The sequence below is a fragment of the Saccopteryx bilineata genome, chromosome 10, assembly GCF_036850765.1.
Source record: "Saccopteryx bilineata isolate mSacBil1 chromosome 10, mSacBil1_pri_phased_curated, whole genome shotgun sequence".
NCBI lineage: Eukaryota > Metazoa > Chordata > Mammalia > Chiroptera > Emballonuridae > Saccopteryx > Saccopteryx bilineata.
In genome coordinates, this window is record NC_089499.1 from 43256636 (window position 1) to 43267677 (window position 11042).

At 43.2% G+C, this 11042-nt stretch overlaps 1 pseudogene; it reads left to right on the forward strand.

The window, feature by feature from the left end:
- LOC136314000 (CBY1-interacting BAR domain-containing protein 1-like) overlaps positions 1-8898 on the forward strand; it is a 44084-nt pseudogene extending 35186 nt beyond the window's left edge.
- The last annotated feature ends 2144 nt before the right edge of the window (positions 8899-11042 follow it).

Consider the following 11042-nt stretch of genomic DNA (forward strand, 5'->3'; position numbering starts at 1 on the left):
CGATTCCCAGCCAGGGCACACAGGAGAAGTGCCCATCTGCTTCTCCACCCCGCCCCCTCTCCTTCCTCTCTGTCTCTCTCTTCCCCTCCCGCAGCCGAGGCTCCATTGGAGCAAAGATGACCCGGGCGCTGGGGATGGCTCCTTGGCCTCTGCCCCAGGCGCTAGAGTGGCTCTGGTCGCAACCGAGCGATGCCCCAGAGGGGCAGAGCATCGCCCCCTGGTGGGCAGAGCATCGCCCCTGGTGGGCATGCCGGGTGGATCCCGGTCGGGCACATGCGGGAGTCTGTCTGACTGTCTCTTCCCGTTTCCAGCTTCAGAAAAATACAAAAAAAAAAAAAAAAAAGAACAAGCATATAGATCAATGAAACAGAACCGAGAACCCAGAAATAAACCTGCACCTTTATGAACAACTGATATTTGACAAAGGAGGTAAGAGCATATAATGGAGTAAAGACAGCCTCTTTAACAAATGGTGTTGGGAAAATTGGACAGCTACCTGCAAAAAAATGAAACTAGACCACCAACTTACACCACTCACAAAAATAAACTCAAAATGGATAAAAGACTTAAATGTAAGCCGTGAAACCATAATCATCTTAGAGGAAAACATAGGCAGTAAGCTCTCTGACATCTCTCGCAGCAATATATTTGCTGATTTATCTCCATGAGCAATAAATAAATAAATAAAAAGACAAACCACACAATGGGAGAATATATTTGCTAATGCATCTGATAAGGGGTTAATAACCAAATTTTATAAAGAATTTGTAAAACTCAACACCAGGAAGGTATACAATTCAATCAAACAATGGGCAAAAGAAATGAATAGACACTTCTACAAGAGGACATACAGATGGCCAATAGACAGATGAAAAAATGTTCAACATCACTAATCATTAGAGAAATGCAACTTAAAACTACAATGAGGTATCACCTTACACCAGTCAGAATAGTGCTCATTAACAGAACAACACATAATAAGTGCTTCCGAAGATGTGGAGAAAAGGGAACCATCCTGCACTGCTGGTGAGAATACAGACTGGTGCAGCCTCTGTGGAGAACAGTATGGAGATATCTCAAAAATTAAAAATGGAACTGCCTTTTGACCCAGCCATCCCACTTTTAGGAATATATCCTAAAAACACCATATCACTGATTCAAAAGAAGAAATACACCCCCATGTTTATGGCAGCATTGTTTACAATAGCCAAGATCTGGAAACAGCCCAAGTGTCTATCAGTGGATGAGTGAATTAAAAAACTGTGATACATATACATAATGGAATACTATGCGACCATGAAAAAGAAGAAAATCTTACCTTTTGCCACAACATGGATGGACCTGGGAACTATTATGCTAAGTGAAATAAGCCAGGCAGAGAAAGAAAAATATCATATGACCTCACTCATTTGAGAAATCCAATGAACAATGTGAACTGAGGAACAGAATAGAGGCAGAGTCGGGATCAAAGGGGCCAGAAGGAAAGCAGACAGAGGGAAAGAGAATGAGAGGATGGGATCAGAGAAGGGAAAGAGATTAGTGAAATTATATATACACAACACAGCATTATAGAGAGCAGAAAAGCAAATCCTGGAGGGAAGGGGGAGGGCCTTGGAGGGAGGGGGAAAAGAGGGGTATTGAGGGGAACACAGGGTGGGAGGATGTATTCCATGGGACACTTGAATCTGTGTAAACACAATAAATTTAAATTAATTAATTAATTAATTAAAAAATAAAAAAGAAATGCAAATCAAAACTACAATAAGATACCACCTCACACCTGTTAGACTAGCTATTATCAAGAAGACAGGTAATAACAAGTGTTGGAGAGGCTGTGGAGAAAAAGGAACCCTCATTCACTGTTGGTGGAAATACAAATTAGTACAACTATTATGGAAGAAAGTAGGGTGGTTCCTCAAAAAATTAAGAATAGAATTACCATATGACCCAGCAATCCCTCTATTGGGCATCTACAGCAAAAACTCAAAAACACTGTTACCTAGACACATGCATTCCCACCTCATGTTTACTGCAGCATTATTCACAGTGGCCAAGACATGGAAACAGCCAAAGTGACCCTCGATAGAGGATTGGATAAAGAAGATGTGGTATATATATACTATGGAATACTACTCAGCCATAAGAAATGATGACATAGTGCTATTTACAACAACATTGATAAACCTTGAGAGCATCATATTGAGTGAAATAAATCAGAAAAAGCTAAGAACTGTATGATTTCACACATAGGTGGGATATAAAACTGAGACTCATGGACATAGATAAAAGTGAAGTGGTTACCAGGCGGAAGGGGATGTGGGGGAGAGAGATGGGGGAGGGAGTTGGCGGGAAGGGTGTAAAAAAGGGACAAATATAAGGTAATGAAAAATTATCTGACTTTGGGTGATAAGTATACAACCTAATCAACAGTTCAAATGCTATATAAGTATTTAACTGATACTTATGTACTCCTACTGATCAATGTCATCCTGTAAAGTTAATTTTCTAAATAAAATTTTAAATTTAAAAAAATTCTGAATCAAAGTGATATAAAAAGATATTTTATCACTCTTAGGCTTCCATTTCCTCATCTGCAAAATGGAAAAAAAATAACATTTTTTTTATCTCATAAGAGTAGGATGAAGATTAGATCTACCTAAAGAGCTCCTAACCGTACACAGCTGTGATGAGCACTCAATAAACGTCAGCGATCAGTGTCACACACCCCCATATACAGAAGCCTACACTGCTGACCTGTGATCTCCCCATAACTAATTGTTAATCACGGGCTAGGAGGTTGCGTTTCCTGACTCTGAGGGGCAACCACAGTGCCTGAAAGTCAGGGTCTATAAGGACTCACAACCATTCATTCATTCATTCATTCATTCATTCATTCATTCATTCATTCAGTCAACAAACACCAAATGGACATCTATAGTGTGCCAGGCCCCGGGGAACAAGGGACAGGACATGGTCCAGCCCAGCCTTCAGGTGGACATATCCGGTTTGGGCACACACAGAGGGAGGAGCTGATGGTAACAACAGTCTGTTTTTAACCTTAACTAGGAAAAAAAGAAATAAAATCAAAAGTTTGAAGAAGGAGCAGAAGACACTGTGCCTCTCCGCATGTCATTGGTGTCCCCATAGTTATCACTTGGAAGTGCCACAATGAAGCGTGGGAAGTAGGGTAGAGGGGAGTGAAGGGGACGGGGAGGGGGATAACCCAGCCTCCTGAAACCACGGAGAGCTGCTTGCAGGAGGGGACATTTACGTACTGAGGGCTGAGCCTGAGTTGGTCATGTAGACGGGGTTAGGAGGCTGGGAGATGAACCCAGGCTGCACTGGCTCAAATTAATTAACTAATAATAACAACCAGCACAACCAATAACTTCCATCTTTTGAACACTGCCCTGTGCCAAGGCCGCTGTCAAGCGTTCTAGCCACACTATCTCACTGAAACCTCACCTTCAGCTCTGAGGAAAGGAAAGAGACAGTCTCTGCTTTGTGTTCCGTTCCTCAGTGGTGTCTGGAACTTAGGTAGGACCCGATAAATATTTGTAGAATGTACAAAAATCAGGCAGCCTTAGGAGGTTGGTTCTAATATAGCCCCATTTTACAGGTGAGGAACTTGAAAAATCAAGCGCCTTGCTGAAGCTTGTCCCACAGCTAGCTGTGAAACGGAGCTAGGGTTGATGGAGTTCTGTCCGCTGCTGGGCCAGAACTCTCCCCACTTAGGCCCACTGATGGTGAGCATGGCCTGCAGTGACCTCCGCAGCCAAAGAAGCCACTGGCTCACATGCCTATGAAAGACAAGGTCATGGAAAATCAACCTGAGCTCCCCTCAAAGTGGGCTCTGTGAGAGAGGCTGGCCAGCAGCAGGAGCCATTGCCTGCCCCACCCCACCCCACCCCACCCCCATGGCTGCTGGCTCTGCAGCTTCTGTTTACATTTCTCCCTCTGTCTGGAGGCTGCAGATTGAAATTATCTCCTCTCGGCTGTGTCAGCCCGTCCTGAGCCTCAGCCTTGCTCCCGGCCCCAGCACCTCCCAGCAAGCCTGAGGCAGCCATAGCTGGATTCTGATAAAGATGGCTCTGTCCCATGTGTTTTAATGGGGTGGGCAAGGAAGGGCTCCTCAGCCAGCAGCCTTCCTTCCTGGGGACTGAGGAAAATGATCCCCATGCCACCCCAGCCCCAGCAACCTCTGGGGAGCAGTCTGTGGCTGACCACAGGCCTCCACACTGACTTCCAGGGAAGTAGAGAGACATGGGGCCTCCCTCACCACAGGCTCTATTTCCTCAAGGCCACCTTCACTATGTCTGTGATGAAAGTACTTGCTGTGCAACCCCGAGCTAGTTCTCTTCCCTCTCTGGGCATTTACTTCATCTGTACAGTGAGGGACTAGGGCAGATGTTCTGAGGTGATATGCAAGGATTTGCCTCATGCCGGGCTCATCTAAGCTCCCTGAGGCCAGTCCTCATTCCTGTCTGTATCCCCAGCACTCAGCACAATGCCTGGCGGTCAGTAGGTGCTCAGGGAGTGTTTGTTGACTGAATGAATTATGAATGTCTATCTGTTCCTCTTCCCTGCCAGTGGTGACTTCCTTTTCCAAGCCCTCGGGGCCCTCACAAACCCTATCACAACTTGGAACCCATCTTCATACCCCCTTTGCCAGCAACAGACTCCATGCCATATCTTGGTCTACAGAGAGATCTTTCCCCTCCTTGCTCTCAGTGTTGGGTCTCAATAAAAATTACTTAGTGCACTCCAGGATCTCAACAAACACTGGCTATTACCCTTATTGTAGTGTCAGAGAAGTTCATTCACATTAAAGTCTTAATAGTCGATAGAAAATGAACAGGTCTCTTTTCTAGAAGGGAAAACCCCAGAGAACAAATCTCTATGCTTGCTGTCTCAAGTGCTATCTGACATCTGAAGATGCTAGCCTGGATCCCACGTGTGGGAAGGAGGCAGGGCAGGCATTCCAGCAGAGGTGCAGGATTCTGAAGCTAAGGCCCATCTCTGTCTCCAGAAAGACAGAGGAGGCAGACTGAGGGCAGGCCGTACGACACATCCCTGTGCTGAGGAGGGGCCACATACTTACTATCCCCTGGAACAGCGCTGGCAATAGGGCCAAAGGTAGAAATGCAGACAGGAAGCCTGGGATGGGATCAGCATGGGCTGAGCCATGCATATGCTCTGTAGCAGAAAGCCATGCTTGGCCTAGAACCAGGTACCAAGTCTGAGGAATCTGCAAAGAGCTAAAACAGGCTGAGCAACACGACCGCAGTACAAAACAATTATAGGCACAGTGGTTGAGTGCTAGACTATGGCATAGCCAGTATGGAACTCCTACTCATACTTCAAAATCCTGATAAGGATATCTACTCCTGGTATTATTGTGGATTTGATACTAAACCAAACAAACTCCTGGTTTTAAAAAAAATTACTAGATGAAACACATCAAATAATCTTTTTCACTGCAGAGCTGAACTTGCAGTAAAACAAGGACTTTCCAGACGTCAGAGGTGAAGAAGAGACACGCCCCGAGCTGGGGAGCCAGCGCTGCGCCAGGGCAGCTCCCGGGAGTATGCTGACACCAGGACACGGGAGTCTCAGGCTTTGCTGGCAACCGGGGAGACCAGGCCTTGGGCACACGTATGACTGCATCCCCCATCCTGCTCCTCTCTCATACATAGAAGTTGGGAGCCTTTGAAGGACGATACCCCCAGTGAAAAGATGGACTAGAAAATCTGCCCATCAATGGAAGAAAAGATAACCGTTTTAGATCCACGATTTAATCTTAGGCTTGGATCCAAGTGAGGCAAAGGAAAATAAAAGAATAAAGAGACTGACCTGTGGTGACGCAGTGGATAGAGCATCGACCTGGAAATGCTGAGGTCGCCTGTTTGAAACCCTGGGTTCACTTGGTCAAGGCCCATAATGGAGTTGATGCTTCCAGCTCCTTCCCCTTCTCTCTCTCTCTCCCCCCTTTCTAAAATGAATAAATAAACATTGTTTAAAAAAATGATCAAAAAGAAGAAAGACTCCGCTAAATTCATAATCATAGTCCTGCACTCTGCAAGTCTGGGTTCAAATTTACTTTGCCTCCTCAATCCAGAAAACTCCAAGCCAGGATATTAAAGGAGCCTCAGGCAGCAGTGCTCTGCGACACATGCAAGAGGCTAAAGTGAGCCTGACCAGGCGGTGACGCAGTGGATAGAGCATCGAACTGGGATGCGGAGGACCCAGGTTCAAGACCCCGAGGTCACCAGTTTGAGCGCAGGCTCATCTGGTTTGAGCAAGGCTCACCAGCTTGAGCACAAGGTCGCTGGCTCGAGCAAGGGGTTACTTGGTCTGCTGTAGCCCCTCCCCCCCCCCAGTCAAGGCACATATGAGAAAGCAATCAATGAATAACTAAGGAAACGCAACAAAGAATTGATGCTTCTCATCTTTCTCTCTTCCTGTCTGTCTGTCCCTATCTGTCCCTCTCTCTGACTCTCTCTGTCTCTGCACCCCCAAAAAAGAGGCTAAAGTGAATTGTCTCTGGAGGAGACTGCCATCCGTCTGGGCCCCTTAGGTTCCCTGGAGGGTTAGAGTAGTCAGATAGAGCTCATAGCCAAAAGGTGTAAGACACATGAGCAACCATAAGTGGACATCTCCAATAGTAGAATTATACCCAGAATTATACTTTAGACACTGGAATAATTAGGTATAGTATATGAAATAAGTAGGTTGAAAATGTTGAACAAAGTAAAACAGAGAACTGAAAACTCAAACAAGAAATAGATTGTTAAAAACAACCAGGTCAATTGGATGGATGGATGGATGGATGGATGGGTAAATAAAACTTCTTGAAACAGAAACTCAAATCACTGATATTGAAAGTCCAATGGAATTGGTTCAACAGTTGAATGGAGAATTCATGCACTGCAAGACAGATCTAAAGAAATGACCTGTCCTATAGTGCAGCACAGAGATAAAGAGAGATGAAAAATATGAGACACTAAGAGACATGGAGGATAGAATGGGAAGGTCTAAATTGTCTAATTGGAGTTCCTGAAGATGCAATTTAGGGACAAGCAATCTTTGAAAAATAATGACTAAGAAGTTTTCAAAATTGACAAAGGACATGAATCATCAGATTCAGGAATCACAAGAAATCCCAGCAGGCTAAGTAAAAATGAAATCACATGTAGACACATCATAGTTAAATTGCAGAAAAAGTTTTAAAAAGGCCCCAGGGAAAAGATAGGTTACTTATAAAAGAACAAGTAGACCAATAACCACAACTACAGCAGCCAGAGGCAGCAGAGTAACATCTTCAGCATGCTGAGGGAAAATAACTACTTAAATTAATCTGAGCTTAACACTCACTCAAGTATAAGGGGACAGATCTGGGCTCCGGCAGCAGCAGTGGCTGGCCTCTCAGCACACGCCCGGATGCCTCGGAGTCGACGTTGGGTCCCAGTCCAGGGTCCTGGCAGTGCTCAAGGCAAGATGTTTGAGACACAGCTTGGAAAACCGGGGTGCTCAAACCAGACAACTGCAAGATGCTGTCACAAATGTGGAGAAGCATTTGTTGTGAAATGTATTTTTTTATTTAGAAATTAAATTTAATTAAATTAAATAAATGTTCCTGTGTTCCACAGGAACACAGAGGTTTCAAGTATACCTCACTATAGCCTGGAGAAGCAACTGAAGAGCTGTGCCAAATCTTTGCTGTTTATGTGCAGAAAACTGCCTACTAAGAGACAAAGCTGACCTCCTGGTGATTGAAATCAACCTCTACGTGCCTTTACAGAGACCTCAAATTTAAAGCAGGCCTGAAAAAATCTTGCTGATGAGTTTGCCAAACTTCAGGGTAATCAACAGGCAGAGGTTGAAATGTTTAAAACCGAAGCAGCTGAACTATCGAAAGCTTATGGAACCATTGTGAAAACGCAATGAGATGACCTCAAAGCAACACTAACAACAAGGAACAAAGAAGCTAAACAGTTAACCCAGAAAGAACACATCAGTGAAACCCATCTGATCGACATGTTATTTCACAGGCAGAAACGAAATTAGAGAGAGCTACAATGGACACTACAACTTGTCGCCTGGAAGAAACTATTGACAATTTTGAAAAGCAGAAAGTAAAGCATATCAATTGTAGATTTTCAGAATCTATCATTATTGAAGTTATTTCACAGCAAAACTTTAGAGGTCTACACTGCTGCATACCAAACTATACAAAAGATTGATGATAAAGAATTAAGCCCTGGCAGGTTGGCTCAGCGGTAGAGCGTCAGCCTGGCATGCGGGGGACCTGGGTACGATTCCAGGCCAGGGCACATAGGAGAAGCACTCATTTGCTTCTCCACCCCCTGCCTCCTTCCTCTCTGTCTCTCTCTTCCCCTCCCGCAGCCAAGGCTCCATTGGAGCAAAGATGGCCTGGGCGCTGGGGATGGCTCCTTGGCCTCTGCCCCAGCCGCTAGAGTGGCTCTGGTCGCGGCAGAGCGACGCCCCGGAGGGGCAGAGCATCGCCCCCTGGTGGGCAGAGCGTCGCCCCTGGTGGGCAGAGCGTCGCCCCTGGTGGGCGTGCCGGGTGGATCCCGGTCGGGCGAATGCGGGAGTCTGTCTGACTGTCTCTCCCCGTTTCCAGCTTCAGAAAAATACAAAAAAAGAAAAAAAAGAAAAAAAGAAGAATTAGAAGTTTTCTGAAATTCTCTGTACCCATCAGATTATCATCTTGTTTAGATACTGTATGAGCAAATTCAAAGTCACCTCTTCAGAGATCTCTGTCAGCTAAGTGTGTCTCTGGAATAGGACAGGGATCCACCTGTTGACTAAAAGGATCAACAAGCAGAAGAAGATGAGGAGGAGGATGAATACTGAGATGTAACAGAGGAAAATTAATTTTCTCAAGTAAACTTCACATTTCCATTTTTCTCTTAAATGACTTGGGGTCCAAAATACTAAACTATAAAACTTTATACTGACTTAATACATTAAATTTCAAAATGAAATCCTACTAGAAATGGAAAATAATTAAAGGAATTTATGCTGACAAAAATGAAGGCTTTAAAAAACATTACACACCAGTCAGATCAATATCCTGTCTAGCAATATGTGATCTTTTTATAGGCTCTATTTTTTCAAAAAGATTATGCATCTACCTGACTGGTGGTGGTGCAGTGGATAAAGCATCAACTTGAGACAATGAGGTCCCAGGTTCAAAACCCCAAGATTGTCAGCATAAGCACGGTCTCACCAGCTTGAGCGTGGGATCACTGACATGGTTCCATGGTCACTGGCTTGAGCCCAACTGTCACTGGCTTGAAGCCCAAGGTTGCTAGCTTGAGCCCACAGTCACTGGCTTGAGCAAAGAGTCACTGGCTCAGGTGAAGCTTCTGGTCAAGGCACATATGAGAGAAACAATCAATGAACAACCAAAGTAATACAACTACGAGTTGATGCTTCTCATCTCTCCCCCTTCTTGTCAATAAATAAATAAATGAATAAATAAATAAATAAATAGATTATGCATTTCAAAAGTATTTTATATTAATTAACACACTATACTTGGTTGAGTTTGCAAAAATAGATGACAAAAAACAAAACATTTAACAATTCCACTTGCTTCTTTTAGATTAAGACACCATACTTTCATTACCAGAAAAAGGTCCTAAGTAGCTATTCTGATTAAGTACAAATTCTATTCCATAAAGTTTTAATCTAAAAGACAAGGTTTTTTTCTTTCCCTAGTTTTTACTTTTACTACAACCTGAAGTTTATCATTTAATATATGTTACTTTCAACAGGAGTATAATCGCCTGACCTCTGGTGGCACAGTGGATAAAGCATTGACCTGAAACGCTGAGGTTGACGGTTCAAAACCCCAAGCTTGCCTGGTCAAGGCACATATGGGAGTTGATGCTTCCTGCTCCTCCCCCCTTCTCTCTATTGCTTTCCTCTCTCTCCTCTCTCTTTCTAATAAAAATGAATGAATAAATAAATAAAAATCTAAAAAAAAAGAAAGCCACATTCAGCGTGATTCTGACTTTAAAACAAAACTGCTGTCATATTAAAGCTGTACACGGCACTACAACTTTTGGAAAGCTGTAACTTGGTGGAACGTTGCCTAAGAAAACATCATGAAAAACCATAAATCATTAAAAATTCTATGAAAATTTTACCAAATTACCACCTAATAAATAAAAGAACATAAAGTCATTCTTACTCCTGAAAATGTAAAACAATTTAATCAGAGCCTTTTATTACTTTTGTTTCTTTGAATAGGGTGTTGTACTTTGTTATTTCATTGATCTCAGTCAGGCATACAAAGATTATGAAGTTATAAAAATTATTATTTGGGAAAACTACAGAAAGCAATTATTCATAACAGAAAAAGATTTTTCTAGAAAAAAAAGAATAAGAAAACAATGCCTTTGATGGATGAATGGATAAAAATGATATAGGATTATATATACACAATGAAATATTCAGCCTTAAATAACAGAAGAAAATCCTGTATTTTAAAACGACCTGGCCTGACCTATGGTGGCGCAGTGGATAAAGCGTCGACCTGGAAATGCTGAGGTCACCAGTTCGAAACCCTAGGCTTGCCTGGTCAAGGCACATATGAGAGTTGATGCTACCAGCTCCTCACCCCTTCTCTCTCTCTGTCTCTCCTCTCTCTCTCTCTCTGTCTCTCCCCCTCCTCTCTAAAATAAATTTTTAAAAAAGCACCTCTTACCTAAGAGTGTGCCTAAAATAAATAAATAAATAAATAAAACGACCTGGATGAACATAGAGGACATTATGCTAAGTGAAATAGCCACATGCAGAAAGACAAATGCTCCATGATCTCACTTATATGTGAAATCTAAAATAATCAAACTCTTAGAAACAGAGAGTAGAATTGTGGTTACTAGGGGCTCAGAGAAAGGGAAAAATGGGGAAATGTTGGTCACAGGTACAAAGTTTCAGTTATGCAAGATAAGTTCTGGAGATTTAATGTACAACAATGTGACTATAGTTAACACTACTGTATTGTATAT